This window comes from Lethenteron reissneri, chromosome 52, assembly GCF_015708825.2.
Source record: "Lethenteron reissneri isolate LAM-NWPU_2019-01 chromosome 52, ASM1570882v1, whole genome shotgun sequence".
In the NCBI taxonomy this organism is placed as follows: Eukaryota; Metazoa; Chordata; class Hyperoartia; order Petromyzontiformes; family Petromyzontidae; genus Lethenteron; species Lethenteron reissneri.
The window spans coordinates 11,179,933-11,205,176 of NC_083830.1; the positions used below are offsets into that span (position 1 = coordinate 11,179,933).

The following is a 25,244-nucleotide window of genomic DNA, read 5'->3' on the forward strand; positions in this document are numbered from 1 at the left end:
AGGGGTGTGTGGGTGGAGTGTGTGGGTGGGGTGGGGTGTGTTTGGTTGGAATTGGGAAGGGTGTGTGGGTGAGGGCGAGTGACTCTGGGGTCACCTGCACACAGCTGCCCACGAGGCGACTCGCCTTGCCATTCAACATCTGGGCAATTCACCCGCGGCATTGACCCTGAGCCGGTTTCGACATTCAGTGTCTCATCAGCAGGGTTGAGTTTGGTGTTGAACCTTCACCCCCCCCCCCCCCCGGAAGGCCGTATGGCCGATGGGATGTTTAAATGTTCTTTAAAGTACTTTTAATGTGGAGAGACAAACTGTGACAGGAGCCTAATTGTACGCTTAATTATTCTGTACTTAATGTTCTCCGCTCCGACACACTCATGATGATGCTGTGCTGCCAGTCATCGAGTTTTGCTTGGATCCAGGACCAGCCGTCTAACACGAGGGGGGGGGGGGGGGCTTGCCAATTAACATCTGGCAGGCAGTTTCACGTACACCATTGGGTCTAGCCACGCCCGACCCTGCTGCTGATGAAACATCGAATGTCGAAAACTGCATCCACACCGGTCGATGATCGTGAAGAAAAATCAAACATTTGTTTCGCAAAACCCAAGCTATTCATCAACACACACACGGTTCAAGTCGCTATTGTATAATTATTTGATGCTACGTTACTGAACGGACGATACGATTATCGTGAATACACACGGTGCGCGTCCTACATTCAAAAACACAGCCCTGCTGCTGCAGAGCCAGCGGTTTACATTCCACATCCTATGGCGGGGGGGGGGGGAGGTGCATACATAGACCAACGCGCTGTTGACTTCACCACAACGTGGTATTTATTTTATCGACCCCGCTGGGATGATGCTAGGCTAAGTCAACTACCGCCCACTCCCCACCCCCTTCATAACAAGGATTTGAACTCGCAAACTTCCACCGAGCCTGTATATTAGTGACATCAACAACAGCAGCCTGTATATTACAGTGCGACATCAACAACAACAGCCTGTATATTAGTGACATCAATAACAGCCTGTATATTAGTGTGACATCAACAACAGCCTGTATATTACAGTGTGACAACAACAGCAACAAGAACAGCGACGACGACGACGACACGAGCCCGAAGACTCGCGATCAGCAGAGTGCCGAGGCCTGTTGCTGCAGGTTCATCGTCAGGGTCTCGTCCGAGTCGCGGCACACGACGCCGAAGCCTTCACACGCAGAGTTACTCCTTGCCAGACACCACCACGGGGGTCACCACAGGGGGTCACCGCAAGGGGTCACCGCACAGAGCTTCCACGGCCAAATATACGTTACTCAATAAATATCGCAGACAATACATCTTCACCAGCACCTCCACAAAGTTGTGTTAGTGGTTCTTTTTTTTTTACATCCAATCAGCCACTCATCCCGTCAACGACGAAGATCTCCCCCCCCCCCACCCCCCGTGTAGCCTCGGACTGTTGGTGCTGTTCACAAGCACCTATGAAGGCCGCGGGGGTGGGTGGCCAGCAACCACGCCCGGTCGCCTTCGTCTCTCCAGTGGCGATGTTTACACACCGCACCAGGTACTCTGTCGAGGCCGAGTTGACCAATCCAGATAATAATCATACCGTTGTTGGTAGCCGTGAGCGGGAGTCGAACTTGGTTGGCACGGGGTTCGCAGCGCAGCGCGCGAACCGCTCCACGCATCCCATCAGCCACAGGCACGCACCACCTCCCCTCTCGCTGGGAGCGTTGATCATTTCAGCAGCCAGCAATGGTTCAACGCAGGCAAAACTCTGGACTGGTTTCGACACGCAGTGTCTCATCGGCTGCAGAATCGCGTTTTCGCTGGGACCGATGCTGCAGGTGGACTGCCAGCCACATGTCCATTGGCCAAGGGCCTCTGTGCGAGGTTTCGGGGTCCTTGCTCGCCGCTAACCTCTGGGTGGCGATGATGCTGCGATGGCAGTGGTGGTCTAACAGCGACTCGACGCGCTCCTCAACAACAACAAAAACAACAGCGCCAGGCGTGGCCTTGAAAGGAAAACAAAACATATACAACGTTCCACACTGTCCTGGGCCTCTGTGTGCTTTGCAGAAGGGCCGTTGCCCGAAACGTCGTCTATTATCGGTGTTTTGAAGTCACACGCGGCGCTCTTATTGATTGTGTTTGGAGTTTAATTGCTTCATACATAAGCACACCATCATCATTATCTATTGATATTAATATTTGACAAATATAAATTAGGTGGCTACACGCTGCTCGCGTCTGATGCAAAACAGGTTCCGCGTGATACGTGCGGATTAATGCAACGTGTACGCGCTTGTGTCTGTGTGTGTTGGCACGGTAGGGGGCACAGCTGGTGCATCTGCCAGTCATCTCAGTCAGTCAACCCACGGCACCACCTGGGTCTGTCTCGTGACCTGCCAGCAGCGGGCCTTCTACACTTCACGTGGCCTCAAAGTGCACGTAGCCTGGCACAAGCGTCACTGCCACGTAGTGGGGAATGGTGGCGGCTGTTGTTGTGTGCCTGTGCATACGTGGCTTGTGTACGTGTGTGCCTGCATGTGCACGTGTGTGCCTGCATGTGCACGTGTGTGCCTGCATGTGCACGTGTGATTGTGTGCGCGCGTGTGCCTGCATGTGCACGTGTGTGCCTGCATGTGCACGTGTGATTGTGTGCGCGCGTGTATGTACACGTGTGATTGTGTGCGCGCGTGTGCCTACGTATGTGTCCCTCGTGACGTGGGGGGCGGAGCATCACGTCGCGTGGGATTTGTTTAACAAACATCGGGTAAGTGCAGTGCGTAAGAAATTAATGTTTGTGATTTTTTTTAAATCTCAGATTTCTCTTAGCTTCTATTTGCTGCCAATATTTTAGTATTTACTTTTGGTATGATGTTTGGCGACCCGGGTCAACCGCTCACGCACCATCCTGGCCTCGCGAGAGAGTCTCTCTCACCTGGAGACAAACGAGTTCAACACCGGAGCGTGCCACGTCTGTGTGAAAAGCAAAACCTATTTGCTGTACTGCATGCTAAACCACGTATGTCCAATGCCAAGCGTTAAGGTGACGTCTCCGGCCAATGGTACCTATTTCAAGACACATTCGTACACACGTGTATCTTGCACGCGCACACACAAAGATCACTCGTGTAGACGTAAGGGGCCCCCAGTGGTGTGATCGAGCATATATGAAGGCCGGCACGGCAACACGAGAGGGGTGGGTGGCCAGCACCACGCCCAACCGCCTTTGTCTCCCCAGTGTTGATGTTTAATATACACCGCACCAGGTACTTGTTTAAGGCCGAGTCGATCTAGGCAGATAACCAGGACCGGTTCAGATGCTCGCCGTCACTCAGGTCGCCGGCTTGGCAGTAGAGTGCAGCGCGTGTGCTTTGACCACTGCGCCACCACTCCCCACACGTACAAAGACAAAGATCCCCCGTATAGCCTTCACACACACAGACACCACCTGTGGCAATCACTCCAAAACGTATAAACCCGAACTTTTCCACGCATGTGCAAAACAAATATAGATCCCGCCTCCCCCTACAGTATACATATATATCTCACTACAGTATATACAATATATATTTTTGGGAAGTGTGGTGTGGGAAGGGGGGTCAGAATGGTAATGTGCAAGATTACGACCAGCAGTCAGTGTTTTGGACAGGGCGCATCGATCACATCTGAAGGCGCCCGCCTATGGCATGATATTTACTGTTGCTACGTTTGACATTTCTTGATATGCAGGGACTTTTCTACTTACGAACTAGTGAGGTTCCAGAGGTCTGTTCGTAAGTCGATTTGTTCGTAACGCCAACTTTACTCCTATCGATTTCAAACGTGCTGTACGGCGTGTACACTCAACACGGGAATGGCTTTAAAAGTTGTATAGTCTCCCGTAGACGTAGGTGCCACCGCTGCTTCACGCTCTGCTGATGTCGATGTCGCCACCACCACTGCCAACTATTGCGCGGCGGCTGAACTTACGGCGCTCGGCTCGAACAGGCAAAATAACATACGGGGGGGGGGGGGGGCAGGTTTGTTCGTATCTCTGAAATCTCGCAAGTCGAGTGTTTGTAAGTAGAGGAGTCCCCGCACATATAGCATCGGGGTCTTCCTTCGTGGGGAGTGTGGGACTGTGACGTCCAAGCGCGCCCCCGCCCCCCCTTAAAGTGCGGGGCCCGGGGCGGTCGTCCCGACTCGCCGCGTACCCCTAGGGGACGGCTCCGTGTTGAAGATTCCAAAAATTCCACAGCAATGTTGATTTGCTTATCTACGTGTGACAATTAAACGTTTGACGATTGAACGTGTTCACTACCCTTTGTTGATGTTATGTGTCCTCGATTATCAAAACGTGTAATTTATTGGTTAGTGTAAAAAAGGCACGTGCAAACAAGCGTAAATGCGATTAGAACTCTATGGAAATTATTTAACAGTTATTTAATATCCTGTCAATAGTTGAGGATACATTAAATATTTTCATAAAATGTCGATTTTTCAACACGTATAGACATTATTTTAGTTTTTACTCTAACCCAGCAAGAACTATCATGCCATACAATTGAGCGGCAGCAATCATTCTGATCACAGCGTGCCCGCTGCGATCAGTCCGGACCGTGCATAGCAGGTGCTAAAGGCTACCGCGGGACGATGGTGTGCAGTACAGCAACCCTAGATTATTGTGCTGTACTTTATCTATGCTACCCCGCAATTGGCCAACCCACCCCGACACCAGCGTCCGGTACTGGGGGTACACGCGTGGGGCATGGTGCGCGTGCGTGCGTGTGTGTGGTCGCGGTCTGGAATTGAACTTTGGTGTAGTGTGCGGTGTGAGAGACAACTCCGCGCACACACGCACACGCGCGCACATGGGACACACGCACATGGGACAAACACAAAGATCCTACCCCCCCCGCCCCCCGTATTGCCTTTTGGGGAAAGTGCTGTTAGTGAGTAGCACCGATGAAGGCTGGCACGGCACACGAGGGGGTGGGTGGCCAGCACCACGCCCGGCCACCTTTGTCTCCCTCGTGGTGACGTTTACACGCCGCACCAGGTACTCATTTGAGGCTGAGTCGACCTAAGGGAGGCCAAGGGCCGGTTCAGATAATCGCTACCGGTGTTGGTGGTCGTGAGCGTGGATCAGTTTCGTAGTGCAGCACGCCAACCGCTGCGCCACCGCTCCTCACACACATACCCTCACACACTCCACCCACGTGTGTCCACAACATCATCATCACCACCACCGCCGCCATCACCACCTCTCACATGTAGCTCGACTCTCCTGCACCGCCGCCGCGCTGCTCGTCAGCCGCTGCGCGCGCCTCCCCTGCAGCCCCGGGGGTCCCCGCGGCGGCGGCGGTCGCCACGGAGCCCGGCACGAGCGAGACGACCGTGCTCGAGCGGGAGCGGCCCCAGCCCACGCGGCCCCCCTCCTCCTCGGGGATGTCGGCGAGCGCGAACGAGTCGGTGGAGCGAGTGCTGGCGCGCAGCGGGGTCAGCCGCGGGAAGCCCCCGGGGGTCTGGGGGATGGCCCTCTGGGCGCGCGCCGACGGGGTCGCCCGCTCGTCCCCTCGCCTCCACGGCAGCTCGCCCCCCTCCCAGGCCCCCGCGTCCCCCCAGCCGGAGGCGGGGTCGTCGGCGGCGAACGCCGGGTTCTCGTAGCCCCCCAGCGCTGGTTTGTTGGGAGGGGGGGGGGGCAGAGGAGGGATGGAGACGAGCGGAGGTGGCGGGGGATAGAGAGAGGGGCGGAGGGGAGACGTTGATTCTAAATGTGGAGGGGAAAGCCGGAGGACCCGGATAAAAATCCACGCGGCCACGGGAAGAGAAACACCGCAGAATCCAAATACACCGCAGCAACAGCAGCAGGCGCCAGGGTCGGGATCGAACCCACGACCTCCTGTACACCAGGCGAGGTAGTTAACATCTCATAGCCACCGTGCCCCTCCCCCCACTCACCCTGGCGCAGGTCGGACACGAGCTGGCTGGGCGAGCGCGCCATGAAGGTGATGGCGCCCGGCTCCATGGAGGAGAGCTCGGAGGCCTCGCTGCACTCGGAGCGGCCGTCTGCCTCCGACTCGGTCAGCGACAGCGCGTCTGGCTCGCACACACGGGGAGCCACAACGCTCACCACCGCCGCTCACCACTCACCACCGCCGCTCACCAACACTCACCACCGCCGCTCACCAACACTCACCACCGCCGCTCACCAACACTCACCAACACTCACCAACACTCACCACCGCCGCTCACCAACACTCACCAACACTCACCAACACTCACCACCGCCGCTCACCAACACTCACCACCGCCACTCACCAACACTCACCACCGCCGCTCACCAACACTCACCACCGCCGCTCACCAACACTCACCAACACTCACCAACACTCACCACCGCCACTCACCAACACTCACCACCGCCACTCACCAACACTCACCACCGCCACTCACCAACACTCACCACCGCCGCTCACCAACACTCACCAACACTCACCACCGCCGCTCACCAACACTCACCACCGCCACTCACCAACACTCACCAACACTCACCAACACTCACCGCCGCTCACCAACACTCACCACCGCCACTCACCAACACTCACCAACACTCACCACCGCCACTCACCAACACTCACCACCGCCGCTCACCAACACTCACCACCGCCACTCACCAACACTCACCAACACTCACCAACACTCACCACCGCCGCTCACCAACACTCACCAACACTCACCACCGCCACTCACCAACACTCACCACCGCCGCTCACCAACACTCACCACCGCCGCTCACCAACACTCACCACCGCCGCTCACCAACACTCACCAACACTCACCACCACCGCTCACCAACACTCACCGCCACTCACCAACACTCACCACCGCCACTCACCAACACTCACCAACACTCACCAACACTCACCAACACTCACCACCGCCACTCACCAACACTCACCAACACTCACCAACACTCACCAACACTCACCACCGCCACTCACCAACACTCACCACCGCCACTCACCAACACTCACCAACACTCACCAACACTCACCAACACTCACCACCGCCACTCACCAACACTCACCACCGCCACTCACCAACACTCACCAACACTCACCAACACTCACCAACACTCACCACCGCCGCTCACCAACACTCACCAACACTCACCACCGCCGCTCACCAACACTCACCAACACTCACCACCGCCGCTCACCAACACTCACCACTCACCACCGCTGCTCACCAACACTCACCAACACTCACCAACACTCACCACCGCCACTCACCAACACTCACCAACACTCACCAACACTCACCACCACCGCTCACCAACACTCACCAACACTCACCAACACTCACCACCGCCACTCACCAACACTCACCAACACTCACCAACACTCACCACCACCGCTCACCAACACTCACCACCGCCACTCACCAACACTCACCACCGCCACTCACCAACACTCACCAACACTCACCAACACTCACCAACACTCACCACCACCGCTCACCAACACTCACCACCGCCGCTCACCAACACTCACCAACACTCACCAACACTCACCACCACCGCTCACCAACACTCACCACCGCCACTCACCAACACTCACCAACACTCACCAACACTCACCACCGCCGCTCACCAACACTCACCACTCACCACCGCTGCTCACCAACACTCACCAACACTCACCACCGCCGCTCACCAACACTCACCACCGCCGCTCACCAACACTCACCAACACTCACCAACACTCACCCACACTCACCAACACTCACCACCGCCGCTCACCAACACTCACCAACACTCACCAACACTCACCAACACTCACCACTCACCACCGCCACTCACCAACACTCACCACCGCCACTCACCAACACTCACCAACACTCACCAACACTCACCACCGCCACTCACCAACACTCACCAACACTCACCACCGCCGCTCACCAACACTCACCAACACTCACCACCGCCGCTCACCAACACTCACCAACACTCACCACCACCGCTCACCAACACTCACCACCGCCACTCACCAACACTCACCAACACTCACCAACACTCACCACCACCGCTCACCAACACTCACCACCGCCGCTCACCAACACTCACCAACACTCACCAACACTCACCAACACTCACCACCGCCACTCACCAACACTCACCACCGCCACTCACCAACACTCACCAACACTCACCACCACCGCTCACCAACACTCACCACCGCCGCTCACCAACACTCACCAACACTCACCAACACTCACCACCACCGCTCACCAACACTCACCACCACCGCTCACCAACACTCACCACCGCCACTCACCAACACTCACCAACACTCACCAACACTCACCACCACCGCTCACCAACACTCACCACCGCCGCTCACCAACACTCACCAACACTCACCAACACTCACCAACACTCACCACCGCCGCTCACCAACACTCACCACCGCCACTCACCAACACTCACCAACACTCACCACCGCCACTCACCAACACTCACCACCGCCACTCACCAACACTCACCAACACTCACCAACACTCACCACCGCCGCTCACCAACACTCACCACCGCCACTCACCAACACTTACCAACACTTACCAACACTCACCAACACTCACCACCGCCGCTCACCAACACTCACCACCGCCACTCACCAACACTCACCAACACTCACCACCGCCGCTCACCAACACTCACCAACACTCACCAACACTCACCACCGCCACTCACCAACGCTCACCAACACTCACCAACACTCACCACCGCCACTCACCAACACTCACCAACACTCACCAACACTCACCACCGCCGCTCACCAACACTCACCACCGCCGCTCACCAACACTCACCAACACCCTCCCTCTCTCAATCGACATCACCACCGCCGCTCACCAACACTCACCACTGCTCACCAGCTCACCAGCACTCACCACCGCCGCTCACCAACACTCACCACTGCTCACCAGCTCACCAACCCTCTCAAACTCACCTTTCTCCACCCAGCTCACAGACTTCTGCGGCAGGGGGCAGAACCCGTTGGGAATGAGTTCCCCGTTCACCTGCACACGTGCGCACAAAGACAAAGGTTCCCCACGTAGCCCTTAGCAGGCCGTTGGGGCAAGAGCTGTCACGGCCAGCAGTACCGGTGCGGGGCTGGGGGGGGTGCGATAGCGACCTCGCGATCCCGTGTGAGTGACCCGCAGGGCGGGGTGTTGATCCATCGCGGCAGCCCGAGCCGCGATGCCGGCACACAATGGCCAACTCTTTGCGATCGACGTCACGGCAGCGCACGGTGGGGGGGGGGGGCAGACGGCGTGTGGCAGCGCCCGCTACCACGTGAATTATCGTGGTGGGAGGGTAAGGAGGGGGAGGTGGTGGGGAGGAGATGGTGGTGAGGGGGAGGAGATGGTGGTGAGGAGGTGGTGGGGGGGGGAGGAGATGGTGGGAGGGGGGGGAGGAGATGGTGGGAGGGGGGGGAGGAGATGGTGGGGGGGGAAGAAGATGGTGGGAGGGGAGAGATGGTGGAGGGGGGAGTTTCCTCTTCACACCCGCACCTCCCCATGTCCCCCCAGCCCCCCAACCCCCCAGCCCCCCCCCCCCCCCCCACCTTGCTCCCGCGGTGCGAGCGGTTCCCGTGGCGTCCCTGCTTGCTCTGGCTGAACGACTCGAGGCGCTTGAGCATCGTGCGCTTGAAGATCTCCTTCTGCTGCTGCTCCTGCACGCTGCTGGTGCCCGCAGCCTGGCGGCTGTATAGGGACTGCACCTGCACGCGGGGGGGGGAGGGGGGACGCGGGGGGGGGAGGGGGGACGAGGGGGGGGGGAGCGAGTGCGTCTGTGGGGCGACTCTGAGTTGTCGCGCAGCGTGCGGCGAGCGAGGAGCGTGGTGAGTGAGGAGCGTGGTGAGTGTGGTGAGTGTGGTGAGCGAGGTGAGCGTGGTGAGCGTGGTGAGCGTGGTGAGCATGGCGAGCGTACGTGTCTGCGTGGTGAGTAGAGGTTGTCGCGCAGCATGCGGTGAGTGACGACGTCCTCGCGGTGCCGGCCGCTCTTGGCGCCGCCGCGCTCCATGGCGTGCAGGTCGAGCTGCGTCACCGCCAGAGAGCCGGCCGCACTCTCCCTGCGGCTGGGTCACACGCGTGGGGGGGGGGGGGGACACACACCGTGGTGGTGGTGTGAACGTCCACGTGGTGGTGGTGTTGTGGCTGAACCATGGTGGTTGTAGTGGTGGTGGTAATGGAGTGGCTGAGTCGTGGTGGAGGTGGTGGTGGTGTGGCTGTCCATGGTGGTGGTGGTGGTGTGGCTGGCCATGGTGGAGGTGGTGGTGATGGTGGTGGTGGTGGTGATGGTGGTGGTGGTGTGGCTGACCATGGCGGCGGTGGTGTACTCACTACATGTTGGCGACGGACACCTCGGAGGCTCGTCGCAGCCCCACGAAGTCGATGCTGGAGGTGACGCGCTCGGGGCCCGTCGAGTGGATGAACGCCAGCGAGCCGCTGCGCTCACCCTGGGCGGGGGGGGGCGGGGCGGGGGGCGGGGGGGGGGGCGAGTGCCGTTAGCGAGCAGCGGCTCCGATGAAGGTCGGCACGGCACACGAGGGGCTGGGTGGCCAGCACCACGCCCGGCCGCCTTTGTCTCCCCAGTGGCGATGTTTACACACCGCACCGGGTACTCGTTTGAGGCCGAGTCGAGCACACTCGTAAGTACGCACGCACTCGTACATACGTACACTCTCACGCACGCACACACACTCGCACGCACGCACACACACACTCGCACACACACACTCGTACGCGCGCACGCACGCACGCACGCGCGCACGCACGCACGCACACGCACGCACACGCACGCACGCACACGCACGCACACGCACGCACACACACGTGTACGCACTCGTACGCACGCACACACTCGTACGCACACACACTCGTACGCACGCACACACACTCGTACGTACACGCACTCGTATGCACACACACTCGTACACACTCGTACGCACACACACGCACGTACACACGCACGTGCAGGGCCCGTGCATTCGTGCGCCCTCGGGCCAAGTGGCCGCTGGGGCCTGGCGGGGGGTGAGGGGTGGGGGGGGTGAGGGGTGGGGGGTGGGGGTCGAACCTGGCTCACGAAGTTGATGGCGTCCTGCACGTTGAGGCTGTGGTAGACGTCCCACAGCAGACAGCGGTTGCGCCGTGCCGACTTGCGCATCAGGATGGGGTTCAGGTACTTGAAGTCGAAGTACTCCCATCTGGGGGGGCGGGCGGGGGGGGGGTGAGAGTTAAGCGAGAAGCGATGAGAGGCAAGTGGAGCGTCTGGGATGTAGATGAGGGAGAGTCGAGAGATTAGAGAGGGGAGGGAGAGATAGAATCGAGGGGGGTAAGGGAGAGGGGGGGTAAGGGAGAGGGGGGGGTGAGGGAGAGGGGGGGGTACCCTACTTGTGTCTCACGTAGTGGTGGCCGTACTCCCCGGAGATGTCCTCTACGGCAGACAGGATGTGGTCGAACGCCTGGGGGGGGGGGGGGGGGGGCGACCACACCACAAGTTCAGCCACAACACACGGGGACACCACGTGTCACCCCCACAACACGCCAAGAGACACCACGGGCCAGGCCCCACCCACAGGGGACGCATCACCGTGCAGGCCACACCACGAGTGTGAGGAGTGTGAGGAGGAGTGTGAGGAGGAGTGTGAGGAGGAGTGTGAGGAGGAGTGTGAGGAGGAGTGTGAGGAGGAGTGTGAGGAGGAGTGTGAGGAGGAGTGTGAGGAGGAGTGAGAGTGTCCCTCTCCCTCACCCGGTCGAGCATCTCCTCGCTGAGTTTGGGCTCCCGGTGGTGGCTGCGTTCCACACGGAGCCAATTCACTAGCGGCTTGATGGTGAGACCCTGCACCATCACACAACACCATCACCACCATCTAACACAATCACCACCATCACCACCATCACCACCATCACACACCATCACCACGCACCACCACACACCGTCAGTTCACTAGCGGCTTAATGGTGAGACCCTGCACCGTCATACACCGTCATCATTAACATCATCACCACCACATTCACTTAAAACATCATCACCGTTCACCCTGACCACCATTTTCATCGACCTCAACACCACCCAACACAATTATCCTCATCACCACCACCACCATCATCATCGTCACCACCGTCACCACCACCCGCGCACCTGGAAGATGACGGTGAAGAAGACGACGATGATGGTGGTGCTCACGAAGAGGCGCTTCTCGGGCACCAGCTGCTCGTCGAGCAGCGCGACGAGCGCGAAGGCGACGGCGCCGCGCAGGCCGCCGTAGGACATCACCGCCTGGTCGATGGCGCTCAGCGGCACCACGCGGAACCAGTTGAGGATCCACGTCTGGATGACCACGCCTGGGGCACGGGAGGAGAGGGAGGAGACGAGAGAGGGAGAGGGGAGGAGACGAGGAGGAGCAGAGCAGGAGAGAAGAGAGAGAGTCGGAAAGACTTTTTGACTTTTTAAACAACTTTTATTGCCGCTAGCAGCAAAAGCACTGGAGGCGATTTCGATATGAAATACACAAAGTCACCAGTAAACAAATGAAAATAAACGCTACAAATCGACGCGCTGTGGCGCTAAAAGCACCGCGCACAACACGAAAGAAAAGTCACGTGGTGGTGGCGGTCATCGCGCACGCCACGGTGACGAGCGAGCGCTTCAGAAGGTGAACACCACGAGGGTGCCGTCCACGCTGGTACAGAGAGGGGCTTGAGCGGCTGAGAGTCGGAAAGAGCGAGGGGGAGACGATACCACATCTCTGGGAGGCTCGACTGGCACACGCGGCGGGGGCAAGCCGCGAGCTCCTCCCTCTCTCCATCAGCACGGCCCATCCGTCGCGCGCGCACAGAGACAAGTGGCAGCTGGTTTGAGCGAGCGACAGGGTGAGTGAGAGAGTGAGGAAATGAACGATTGAGTGAATGCGCGAGAGAGTTACCTAGAGGGTGGGTCTAATGAGCGAGCGAGAGTTTGAGCGACTTGGTGACATTTGTGAAAAATAGCTTCATAGCTCATCGAATTCCTCCTGCAGTATGACCTGAGGATTCGGATTCTGAATTAGCGAGTGAGTGAGCGTGTGAGCAAGCGAGAGATTGAGTGAGTGTGCGAGCAAGCGAGAGATTGAGCGAGTGAATGAGTCAAGGAGTCACAGCGCGAGAGATCTCGCTGCGAGGTTTCTCGCTGCGAGGTTTCTCGCTGCGAGGTTTCTCGCTGCGAGGTTATCTCTCTGGAGAGTCGTTATCTCTCTGGAGAGTCGTTATCTCTCTGCCCGAAACGCCGGGTGACTTCGTGCGACTTTGACCCCTGAGGTGGGAGGGGGGGGGATCTCACCCCGTCCTCACCTCTCACCCACTCAGCCACCCTCAACCCATCGCAGAGTTTCCCCGTTCGAGATAAGAGGCCCCATCATCATCATCAGAGCACCGGGGAACTCCTCGTCCGCCGATAAGGGCGAGTGAAGGTCGGCATGCTACCCGAGGGGTTGGGAGGCCAGCACCACGCCCAACACCCAGCGCGGGAGACACCACAGTCCTGAGAGCGGCGCACGTGGGACACCCCCCGCACTGGCCGCAGCGACGAATGGAGAGCCGCGAAAGTGCCCAACGAGGACCGCGCAAGCGACCCGCAGTCCCCCCGTCCGGGTGCCTGGCTCCGACCTCCCAAACAGGCGCCAATGGGTGCGGGTTGAACCGCTTCTGGCGTGACCAGGGGGAACGTGACACCACTTCCTGCGTGACCAGGGGGAACGTGACACCACTTCCTGCGTGACCAGGGAAAACGTGACACCACTTCCTGTGTGACACCACTTCCTGTGTGACCAGGGGGAGCGTGACACCACTTCCTGTGTGACCAGGGGGAGCGTGACACCACTTCCTGTGTGACACCACTTCCTGCGTGACCAGGGGGAACGTGACACCACTTCCTGTGTGACACCACTTCCTGCGTGACCAGGGGGAACGTGACACCACTTCCTGTGTGACACCACTTCCTGTGTGACCAGGGGGAACGTGACACCACTTCCTGTGTGACACCACTTCCTGCGTGACCAGGGGGAACGTGACACCACTTCCTGTGTGACACCAATTCCTGCGTGACCAGGGGGAACGTGACACCACTTCCTGTGTGACCAGGGGGCGCGTGACACCACTTCCTGTGTGACCAGGGGGAGCGTGACACCACTTCCTGTGAGACACTACTTCCTGTGTGACACCACTTCCGGCGTGACCAGGGGGAGCGTTACACCACTTCCTGTGTGACCAGGGGGCGCGTGACACCACTTCCTGCGTGACCAGGGGGAGCGTGACACCACTTCCTGCGTGACCAGGGGGAGCGTGACACCACTTCCTGCGTGACCAGGGGGAGCGTGACACCACTTCCTGCGTGACACCAATTCCTGTGTGACCAGGGGGAGCGTGACACCACTTCCTGTGTGACACCACTTCCTGTGTGACACCACTTCCTGTGTGACACCACTGCCTGTGTGACACCACTGCCTGTGTGACACCACTTCCTGTGTGACACCACTTCCTGTGTGACACCACTTCCTGTGTGACCAGGGGGAGCGTGACACCACTTCCTGTGTGACACCACTTCCTGTGTGACACCACTTCCTGTGTGACACCACTTCCTGCGTGACCAGGGGGAGCGTGACACCACTTCCTGCGTGACCAGGGGGAGCGTGACACCACTTCCTGCGTGACACCACTTCCTGTGTGACACCACTTCCTGCGTGACCAGGGGTAGCGTGACACCACTTCCTGTGTGACACCACTTCCTGCGTGACCAGGGGGAGCGTGACACCACTTCCTGTGTGACACCACTTCCTGCGTGACCAGGGGGAGCGTGACACCACTTCCTACGTGACCAGGGGTAGCGTGACACCACTTCCTGTGTGACACCACTTCCTGCGTGACCAGGGGGAACGTGACACCACTTCCTGTGTGACACCACTTCCTGCGTGACCAGGGGGAGCGTGACACCACTTCCTGTGTGACACCACTTCTTGCGTGACCAGGGGGAGCGTGACACCACTTCCTGTGTGACACCACTTCTTGCGTGACCAGGGGGAGCGTGACACCACTTCCTGTGTGACACCACTTCCTGCGTGACCAGGGGGCGCGTGACACCACTTCCTGCGTGACCAGGGGGCGCGTGACACCACTTCCTGCGTGACCAGGGGGAGCGTGACACCACTTCCTGCGTGACCAGGGGGAGCGTGACACCACTTCCTGTGTGACACCACTTCCTGTGTGACACCACTTCCTGTGTGACACCACTTCCTGTGTGACACCACTTCCTGTGTGACACCACTTCCTGTGTGACACCACTTCCTGTGTGACACCACTTCCTGTGTGACACCACTTCCTGTGTGACACCACTTCCTGTGTGACACCACTTCCTGTGTGACACCACTTCCTGTGTGACACCACTTCCTGTGTGACACCACTTCCTGTGTGACCAGGGGGAGCATGACACCACTTCCTGTGTGACCAGGGGGAGCATGACACCACTTCCTGTGTGACCAGGGGGAGCATGACACCACTTCCTGTGTGACCAGTGGGAGCGTGACACCACTTCCTGCGTGACACCACTTCCTGCGTGACCAGGGGGCGCGTGACACCACTTCCTGCGTGACCAGGGGGACCGTGACACCACTTCCTGTGTGACCAGGGGGCGCGTGACACCACTTCCTGTGTGACACCACTTCCTGTGTGACACCACTTCCTGTGTGACACCACTTCCTGTGTGACACCACTTCCTGTGTGACACCACTTCCTGTGTGACACCACTTCCTGTGTGACACCACTTCCTGTGTGACACCACTTCCTGTGTGACACCACTTCCTGTGTGACACCACTTCCTGTGTGACACCACTTCCTGTGTGACACCACTTCCTGTGTGACCAGGGGGAGCATGACACCACTTCCTGTGTGACCAGGGGGAGCGTGACACCACTTCCTGTGTGACCAGGGGGAGCGTGACACCACTTCCTGTGTGACACCCCTTCCTGTGTGACACCACTTCCTGTGTGACCAGGGGGAGCATGACACCACTTCCTGTGTGACCAGGGGGAGCGTGACACCACTTCCTGCGTGACACCACTTCCTGTGTGACCAGGGGGAGCGTGACACCTGTGGTGCCACAACGACGGGGCCGCTCTGCCGAGCCAGGGAGCTGCCCGGCTTCCACCACTGCACTGCCCCCCATCACCCCCCCCCCACATAAGCACGCACCCGCACCCACGTAGGGCCTTGTGGTCGGGTCACCTACCCTGAGTTTTCACCCGAGGGCCCCCTCGGGGGGTTACCCCACGGTTTCTCAGGGCCAGGGAATTTGGACAGGACCCTTCCCAGGCTAAGTAACACTGCGGCGCCGTGGGCGGATTTGAGATCGCACGACCACGGCGAGCTCAGAGAGCCCTGCAGTTAGAAACGCATACAAACACAAACACGGGTCAGCAAGGCAGATAGCTAGGATCAGGACCCGGGGCTGCTGATTAGCAAAAAGGTCAAAGGCCGGCGGGATCGCAAAAGGGCGGGAAATTCTAGGCTCAGGATTGGTCGAGAGACCAAGGCGGTCGGGACGGGGGCGCCTAGCCTTTGATGTGGATAGTTTAAAAGAAAACGCAGGGGCAGTAGGGTTCTCTCTTCTTCTGGAGTAGTGACACGGGCTCGACGACGAGGGAGTCATCGGGCGAGCCGCAGGATCGTCTGCAGGACGACCTGAGCGCCGCAAGGTCACCTAGGACTACAGACGGTATCGTATTACGCGCCTTACAACACCTCAGAGCAGAGAGTAGGATCCGTAGGAGAAGGTTAGTTCGGGGTAAGGACGAGTAGGAAAGCGGTGTAACAGAGAGCGCAGCATAGAATAGGGCTGCACGCCACTAGAGAGTGGGTTGGAAGCGCCTTGCTGGCTTGTACACACACACGGGTGGCTCGGTGGGTTAACAAGGGTTAATAAAATCTCGAGCGTAGTAACAAAACCGTGTTGTTGGGTGTTTTTGAACGTGGTATTAGCGTGCACTGCATTCGCGGGTGTGTGGTCGTTGTATGCGTAAAGGCCGTGGTCTCTGTACGATGGCGCGGGTACGGAGGTGTGTGTGTTAATGCCCGGGGAGAGCACTTTTGTGTGTTGGCGTGCCTACGCAGCCGTGTGAGAGGAGAATCGTCCTTGCACGATACTTGTGTTGACGTGCACGCGCGAGTGCGGGAGGGGACGAGTCGTCGTGTCGGCGTGCACCCCGCTCGCGTGTGCGAAACCGCGGTGCGCAGTGAAGCGGTTAGCTTTGTGCGAGCTTGCGTGTGCTCGAGCGCGTAATCGGCTGCGCATTGTTGTACGGTTTATCTCGCGCGCACGGCGGCGGCAACTTGAGTCGTTGTGTCGGCGTGTGCCCCGCTTGCGTGTGCTCGTTCGTGCGTAAAGTGCGGCGCGGGTGGTGAGTTCCTGACCCCCAGCCCCGCGGCTCGAGCGCGTAATCGGCTGCGCATTGTTGTACGGTTTATCTCGCGCGCACGGCGGCGGCAACTTGAGTCGTTGTGTCGGCGTGTGCCCCGCTTGCGTGTGCTCGTTACGTGCGTAAAGTGCGGCGCGGTGGGGAGTTCCTGACCCCCAGCCCCGCGGCTCGAGCGCGTAATCGGCTGCGCATTGTTGTACGGTTTATCTCGCGCGCACGGCGGCGGCAACTTGAGTCGTTGTGTCGGCGTGTGCCCCGTTTTCGTGGCCTCGTGTGATCTCGTGTTATAAGTGTGAACGCGTGTGGTACGGTGTATGCGTAAGCTCTCGTCGTGCGAAATCGGCGTACCCCAGGTGCGCGATTGTAACGTGAGCGGCCAGCGCGGCGCAGAGAGGCGCAAGAGTGAGTGCCGTGCAGAGCTGTGTGTGTGGGTGTGCGCGTACGTAATTAACCATGCCTGCTACGCGGACCCGCGGTGGAGGGGAATCCTCGGGCGACGGCTCCCACACCATGGGTGAGGAACTTAGCAGCGGTTCGCTTAGCAGCGGGGGGGCGATTGATGATGCTAGCCCGGCCGTTAGCATTATCGAGGGAGGGATCTCGGGGGCTAGCGACCCCCACACACCACTTCCTGTGTGACCAGGGGGAGCGTGACACCACTTCCTGCGTGACACCACTTCCTGCGTGACCAGGGGGAGCGTGACACCACTTCCTGTGTGACACCACTTCCTGTGTGACCAGGGGGCGCGAGACACCACTTCCTGCGTGACCAGGGGGAGCGTGACACCACTTCCTGTGTGACACCACTTCCTGTGTGACCAGGGGGCGCGAGACACCACTTCCTGCGTGACCAGGGGGAGCGTGACACCACTTCCTGTGTGACCAGGGGTAGCGTGACACCACTTCCTGTGTGACACCACTTCCTGCGTGACCAGGGGGAGCGTGACACCACTTCCTGTGTGACACCACTTCCTGATTGACCAGGGGGAGCGTGACACCACTTCCTGCGTGACCAGGGGTAGCGTGACACCACTTCCTGTGTGACACCCTTCTGCGTGACCAGGGGGAACGTGACACCACTTCCTGTGTGACACCACTTCCTGCGTGACCAGGGGGAGCGTGACACCACTTCCTGTGTGACACCACTTCTTGCGTGACCAGGGGGAGCGTGACACCACTTCCTGTGTGACACCACTTCTTGCGTGACCAGGGGGAGCGTGACACCACTTCCTGTGTGACACCACTTCCTGCGTGACCAGGGGGCGCGTGACACCACTTCCTGCGTGACCAGGGGGAGCGTGACACCACTTCCTGCGTGACCAGGGGGAGCGTGGACACCACTTCCTGCGTGACCAGGGGGAGCGTGACACCACTTCCTGTGTGACACCACTTCCTGTGTGACACCACTTCCTGTGTGACACCACTTCCTGTGTGACACCACTTCCTGTGTGACACCACTTCCTGTGTGACACCACTCCTGTGTGACACCACTTCCTGTGTGACACCCACTTCCTGTGTGACCAGGGGGAGCATGACACCACTTCCTGTGTGACCAGGGGGAGCATGACACCACTTCCTGTGTGACCAGGGGGAGCGTGACACCACTTCCTGTGTGACCAGTGGGAGCGTGACACCACTTCCTGCGTGACACCACTTCCTGCGTGACCAGGGGGCGCGTGACACCACTTCCTGCGTGACCAGGGGGACCGTGACACCACTTCCTGCGTGACCAGGGGGCGCGTGACACCACTTCCTGTGTGACACCACTTTCCTGTGTGACACCACTTCCTGTGTGACACCACTTCCTGTGTGACACCACTTCCTGTGTGACACCACTTCCTGTGTGACACCACTTCCTGTGTGACACCACTTCCTGTGTGACACCACTTCCTGTGTGACACCACTTCCTGTGTGACACCACTTCCTGTGTGACACCACTTCCTGTGTGACACCACTTCCTGTGTGACCAGGGGGAGCATGACACCACTTCCTGTGTGACCAGGGGGAGCGTGACACCACTTCCTGTGTGACCAGGGGGAGCGTGACACCACTTCCTGTGTGACACCCCTTCCTGTGTGACACCACTTCCTGTGTGACCAGGGGGAGCATGACACCACTTCCTGTGTGACCAGGGGGAGCGTGACACCACTTCCTGCGTGACACCACTTCCTGTGTGACCAGGGGGAGCGTGACACCTGTGGTGCCACAACGACGGGGCCGCTCTGCCGAGCCAGGAGCTGCCCGGCTTCCACCACTGCACTGCCCCCCATCACCCCCCCCCACATAAGCACGCACCCGCACCCACGTAGGGCCTTGTGGTCGGGTCACCTACCCTGAGTTTTCACCCGAGGGCCCCCTCGGGGGGTTACCCCACGGTTTCTCAGGGCCAGGGAATTGGACAGGACCCTTCCCAGGCTAAGTAACACTGCGGCGCCGTGGGCGGATTTGAGATCGCACGACCACGGCGAGCTCAGAGAGCCCTGCAGTTAGAAACGCATACAAACACAAACACGGGTCAGCAAGGCAGATAGCTAGGATCAGGACCCGGGGCTGCTGATTAGCAAAAAGGTCAAAGGCCGGCGGGATCGCAAAAGGGCGGGAAATTCTAGGCTCAGGATTGGTCGAGAGACCAAGGCGGTCGGGACGGGGGCGCCTAGCCTTTGATGTGGATAGTTTAAAAGAAAACGCAGGGGCAGTAGGGTTCTCTCTTCTTCTGGAGTAGTGACACGGGCTCGACGACGAGGGAGTCATCGGGCGAGCCGCAGGATCGTCTGCAGGACGACCTGAGCGCCGCAAGGTCACCTAGGACTACAGACGGTATCGTATTACGCGCCTTACAACACCTCAGAGCGGAGAGTAGGATCCGTAGGAGAAGGTTAGTTCGGGGTAAGGACGAGTAGGAAAGCGGTTGTAACAGAGAGCGCAGCATAGAATAGGGCTGCACGCCACTAGAGAGTGGGTTGGAAGCGCCTTGCTGGCTTGTACACACACACGGGTGGCTCGGTGGGTTAACAAGGGTTAATAAAATCTCGAGCGTAGTAACAAAACCGTGTTGTTGGGTGTTTTTGAACGTGGTATTAGCGTGCACTGCATTCGCGGGTGTGTGGTCGTTGTATGCGTAAAGGCCGTGGTCTCTGTACGATGGCGCGGGTACGGAGGTGTGTGTGTTAATGCCCGGGGAGAGCACTTTTGTGTGTTGGCGTGCCTACGCAGCCGTGTGAGAGGAGAATCGTCCTTGCACGATACTTGTGTTGACGTGCACGCGCGAGTGCGGGAGGGGACGAGTCGTCGTGTCGGCGTGCACCCCGCTCGCGTGTGCGAAACCGCGGTGCGCAGTGAAGCGGTTAGCTTTGTGCGAGCTTGCGTGTGCTCGAGCGCGTAATCGGCTGCGCATTGTTGTACGGTTTATCTCGCGCGCACGGCGGCGGCAACTTGAGTCGTTGTGTCGGCGTGTGCCCCGCTTGCGTGTGCTCGTTACGTGCGTAAAGTGCGGCGCGGTGGTGAGTTCCTGACCCCCAGCCCCGCGGCTCGAGCGCGTAATCGGCTGCGCATTGTTGTACGGTTTATCTCGCGCGCACGGCGGCGGCAACTTGAGTCTTTGTGTCGGCGTGTGCCCCGTTTTCGTGGCCTCGTGTGATCTCGTGTTATAAGTGTGAACGCGTGTGGTACGGTGTATGCGTAAGCTCTCGTCGTGCGAAATCGGCGTACCCCAGGTGCGCGATTGTAACGTGAACGGCCAGCGCGGCGCAGAGAGGCGCAAGAGTGAGTGCCGTGCAGAGCTGTGTGTGTGGGTGTGCGCGTACGTAATTAACCATGCCTGCTACGCGGACCCGCGGTGGAGGGGAATCCTCGGGCGACGGCTCCCACACCATGGGTGAGGAACTTAGCAGCGGTTCGCTTAGCAGCGGGGGGGCGATTGATGATGCTAGCCCGGCCGTTAGCATTATCGAGGGAGGGATCTCGGGGGCTAGCGACCCCCACACACCACTTCCTGTGTGACCAGGGGAGCGTGACACCACTTCCTGCGTGACACCACTTCCTGCGTGACCAGGGGGAGCGTGACACCACTTCCTGTGTGACACCACTTCCTGTGTGACCAGGGGGCGCGAGACACCACTTCCTGCGTGACCAGGGGGAGCGTGACACCACTTCCTGTGTGACACCACTTCCTGTGTGACCAGGGGGCGCGAGACACCACTTCCTGCGTGACCAGGGGGAGCGTGACACCACTTCCTGTGTGACCAGGGGGAGCGTGACACCACTTCCTGCGTGACACCACTTCCTGCGTGACCAGGGGGAGCGTGACACCACTTCCTGTGTGACCAGCGGGAGCGTGACACCACTTCCTGCGTGACCAGGGGGAGCGTGACACCACTTCCTGCGTGACCAGGGGGAGCGTGACACCACTTCCTGCGTGACCAGGGGGAGCGTGACACCACTTCCTGCGTGACCAGGGGGAGCGTGACACCACTTCCTGCGTGACCAGGGGGAGCGTGACACCACTTCCTGCGTGACCAGGGGGAGCGTGACACCACTTCCGAACATCGGTGGGGCGCCGTGCTACTGCGCGACAGCACCGCCGCCGCCACCGTGTGAATGTGGCGAGAGACAGGAGAGGACCGTGGTGGCGCACCATGCGGAGTCCGTCAGGGCGTGCCGGGCGGGCCGTGTTGTGGTCGTTGTTGTGCCCTGCATGTGCTGGAAGAGGAAGAGGCTGGAAGAGTGGTTCTGTGGTGATGTTGGGGGCTGACGTCCACTCAAAAGAACATTTATTTGTCTCTCTGTATTTTCTTTTTGTAAATGTATCTGGTGGTGTTTTGGCCGTGGGGAAGTCGCGTGAAACAGCATTCGCTGCAAAAACACGCCCGGCCGCCTTTGTCTCTCCAGTGGCGACGTTTACACACCGCACCAGGTGCTCATTTTGACGCCGAGTCGACCTAGGGGAGGCCCAGGACTGGTTCAGATAATCGTCACTGGTGGTTGGCCGTGAGCGGGAACCGAACTTGGGTCGCCGGGTTTGTGGCGCAGCGCCTGCGAACCACTGCACCACCGCTCCCCACCAGACACACACACACAAACCTATGATCCTGTGAATGGACATGAACACAAGACACACACACACACAGACAGACAGACGCACCGATGATCCTGTAGACGGACACGAAGATGAGCGTGGGCAGGATAAAGGCGGTGTTCCAGGTCCACTTCTCGGTGTCCACGGCCGAGATGCCGAGGAAGATGAAGATGATCGTCTCGGCGGCACTCGCCAGCATCTTCATGGTGTACTTGATCACCGTCTGGGACTGCTGCTGATGTTCGCGTCCACGTAGGTGCGGCAGCAGATGCCGCAGAACGTGATCCTGAGACGCGCGGAGACAGACGCAGATATAGTGAGAGACACACAAAGACACGGAGACAGAGAGACACACAGACACAGTGAAAGATAGACACGGAGAGAGAGACACAGATACTGAGACAGACAAAGGCAGATGGACACACACACAGACAAAGACGGAGAGACACACAGAACCCCCCCCCCACACGCACACACGAGGGGGGGGCGCGAGGGGAGGGGGGCGTGGTGGGGGGTGGGGGCAATGGGGGTGGGGGGGAGCCTCACGCGAGGATGGCGGACAGGGTGAACATCTCGGCGGTGAGGTAGGAGAGGTAGGAGAGCAGGAAGACGAAGCCCGGCTCGATCATCTTCACGTGCTTGGTGAACCTCGTGACGAACGCGATGACGAAGGCGAAGATCACCCCGACGGCCGTGCCGCCCAGACTCACCACGAAGAACGACGCTGCCGGGACACAGCCACAAATCGGCAACATCGTCGTCAGCAACATCAGCAGCAACATCACCATCAGCGTCACCATCAATAGCAGAATCAGCAACAGCGTCATCATCGGCAGCGTCGTCGTCATCCTCGCCGGCTCGTGTTGGAGTAGAGGACGCAGCCTCCACTGGAGGCCACCCTCGTGAGCAAAGAAGCTCCTAAAATGGTGTTTCATCAACCCTGGAGAGGGCACAGTACCTTGGTCTACTCTCCGCTGGGGCAGCTGCCTTCGTTTCTTAGCCACGGCACGGGATAGACTGCCGAGCTTATTACTCCACACATTTGAGTTAATCTGTGAACCTGTAACCGTTTCACCCCCCCCCTCCCATTTGGTTACCGGTTAATTAACATATTTGAATAGCATTATAGGTCGGTCCACAGGCGCCTGGGTCAGGGACCGAAGCCGGCGTGGGCGAGGAGCGAGGCTGCGATGGCGTCTCACCGATGCCCTTGATGTAGTCCACGCCTTCGATGTTCTCCCCTCCCAGGGCCACGAACGAGTCGAAGACCTTTGTACAGCACCTGGGGGGGGGGGGGGGGGCACGGGGTGGGGATGACTCGGGGACACGTGGAGCACCCGCGACAATGAAATGGTGACAAGTGGAGAACGGGGAATGAGGAAATATGGTGGTGGTGATGATGATGGTGGTGGTGGTGATGATGGTGGTGATGATGATGATGGTGGTGATGATGATGGTGGTGATGCTGTACTGCTGCTGCTGGCACCCACCACGGTGACGGCATCGTTGAGGAGCGACTCCCGAACACGATGATGAAGAGCACCTCGTTGACGTGCACCTCCTCGAACACGGCGATCACCGCCACGGGGTCCACGGCGGCGATCAGACTCCCGAAGAGGAGGAAGTCGAGCAGGCCGGCTTGCAGGTCGCCTGACAAACACAAAGATCCCCACCCACACACCCGTGTAGCCATAACAGACTGTTGGGGCAAGTGGTGCTCGTGAGTTGCACCTATGAAGGCCGGCACAGCGCACGAGATGGGGTGGGTGGCCAGCACCACGCCCGGCCGCCTTTGTCTCCCCAGTAGCGATGTTTAATACACGCCGCACCCAGGTACTCATTGAGGCTCAGTCGACCTAGGGGAGGGCCATTACAGTTTCAAATAATTGTCACTGGTGTAGTGACCGTGAACGGGGAATCTAACTCAGGTCGCCGGATTCGTAACGCAGCAGCGCGATCAGCATCATCAACAGCATCAGCGGCATCAGCAGCATCAGCAGCATCAGCAGCGTGTGGTTACTCTCAGTTCCTCACAGGTCTGGTTGGGATGGAAGAGTAGGCCAAATACAACTCGAGGGACTCTGTATAGCGGCCTCTAGTGGAAGTCTTTCCGCCAGCAGTGGCATGTGATTGGCTCCGTGGAGTCACTAATCGAATAGCCAATCACACGCGACCTCGAGCGTGACCTCGACTACAACCTTGACCCCAACCGCGACCCCCAACCACAACCACGACCCCCAACCACAACCCCCCACCCAAACCGCGACCCCCAACCACAACCCCCCACCCCAAACCGCGACCCCCAACCACATCCACGACCAACTCAACCACGACCTCGCGGTCTCTCGGCGTGGCGGCCGCCGCCGCCGCGGCTCGCCCCTCACCCATGGCGCCGGTGAGGAAGATGCCGTAGAGCGAGAGGCCCGTGGTGGCGGCGTTCCACACGGTGCCCAGCACGGCGTACATGAGGATGGCGCCGATGTTGTCGAAGAAGAGGCGCGCCGGCATGAAGTATCCGGCGTCCAGCACGATGGGGGGCAGCAGGTAGAAGAAGAAGACGGTGGGCGTGAGCGTGAACTCGGCGTGCTGGCTGGCGCCCCACACCACGCCGCCCAGGGCCAGGCCCAGCACGATGAGGAGGGCGCTCTCGGGGATCAGCGGGACA

The 25,244-nt window shown here is 59.4% G+C and overlaps 1 pseudogene; it reads right to left on the reverse strand.

Moving 5' to 3' along the window:
* Window positions 1-25,244, reverse strand: LOC133355992 (sodium/hydrogen exchanger 3-like; annotated as a pseudogene).